This window comes from Trachemys scripta, chromosome 1 (genome assembly GCF_013100865.1).
Source record: "Trachemys scripta elegans isolate TJP31775 chromosome 1, CAS_Tse_1.0, whole genome shotgun sequence".
Lineage (NCBI taxonomy): Eukaryota > Metazoa > Chordata > Testudines > Emydidae > Trachemys > Trachemys scripta.
The window spans coordinates 45745222-45747009 of NC_048298.1; positions in this window are offsets into that span (position 1 = coordinate 45745222).

A 1788-nucleotide genomic window follows, 5' to 3' on the forward strand; every position below is an offset into this window, starting at 1 on the left:
CGCCGGAACCCCCCCGAGCGCTGAGCCCTGCGCTGCCCACCCCGCCGAGCGCCGCCAGACCCCCCCTCCAGTGCCGCGCCCGCGCCACCCCCTCACCGAGCCCCGCGCAACCGGAGCCCGCCCCCCCAGTGCCGCGCCACGCTGCCGGAGCGCCCCCCTGCGGAATGCCGCGCCGCGCTCCCCCCACCGCCCCTTACCAGGTGCCGCCCCAAGCATGTGCTTGGGTGCCTGGTGCCTGGAGCCGGCCCTGCTGATCAAAGAACAAGATTTTATGATTAGACAAATGACTCACAAGATATGAGTTTTCAAGCTGATCTCTCCAGGGTCAAAGATGGAGAATGAAAATGCAAAAATATGTATTTCTGAGTTACTACTGCTGTATCTGTGACACATAAGGGCCCAATTTAGCCACCCTTATTCTTTCCAAGTAGTACTCATAGAATACACTATTACTTAACATAAGCACAGCTGACAAAATTGGGCCCTAAGTGCTTTTCTTGCCTAACTTCGTATTCTTACATTCAATATTAGAAATTAGCTATGAACATTTGTATAAAAATATATCATACTATATCTCCTGCAGACAGAGGGTCTGTGTGACGGGTTAGATCACAGAAACCCACTTGGGGCTGCCAACTGATGTGCCAAGACTACTTCTACCCCTGCTTTCCCTGCCAGCTTGGGACTCCAGCACCCTCTCTTGTTGAGCCAGACAAGCCAGTCTGCTCCAACACAGACCAGGGTCTGAACCACCTGCCCCAAAACTGCAGACTTAACTGAAAGCAACTTAAGAAGTGTTCCTGTCTTTAACACTCAGATGCCCAACTCCCAGTGGGGTCCAAACCCCAAATAAATCCATTTTACCCTGTATAAAGTTTTACCCTGTATAAATCATGATTTAAATCACTAGTCAATTTAATCATGGTTTTCTACATAAAAGTGCATTCTTGTTGGTTATTATAATCTTAGTACATATTCTTCATATCTCAGAGATAGATGTAGGTTTCATTTTTAGAAGGTACACACTATACATTTTTAAACAGTGATTTATTTTGAAAACTTTTCAGATTAGTTTTACAACTATATCAGAAAAATGAAAGATTGTTTGGTTATTTCATTTGCCAAAGGTAATTGAAGCAGGTATTTATGAAGTCATTGGGAGGTGAACTATCTCCAATTCAACAGGTTAATCATTAATATTTGGAGGATTTTCTTGCCATGCTGTAGGAGGAGGAGAACATCACCAGACAGACATTTAAATTGTTTTATTTAACTATAACAACAACGTTAAGTATTCTGGATTTTTTTCTTCAACAGCAAACATATAATATTTTAACAAAACAAGCATATGTCCCTCACTTCTCACATTTATCTCCAGACTTCTTCTCCTTGTCCAGATCTATTCCACCCCCAACAATCTTCTATTCATTGAATTTATTGAATCTTTGCACTTTTGGAGAGAGGTAAGGGATTGACTCTGTGTACACAAATTTGCAGAGGGACAATAGAGTTGAGGTCTGTTATTTCTCACCTCTATATATTATTTATTTAAAAACATTTTTGCTGTTAACAAGCATGTTACCTCTGGAGACACAAATCCACAGTTTGAGAACTTCAAAACTAAGCATCTCTGATGATATCTTCTAGACTGAGCATTGAGTCCCATTGGGTAGATAGAATGATTAACCTAAATAATCTATACTGAAGCCTGTGAAACCCCATAAGATTGGGTCCCTAATCCATGAACTATTGGAACTCATTTACAAAACTTTTCTTAAACATTACATG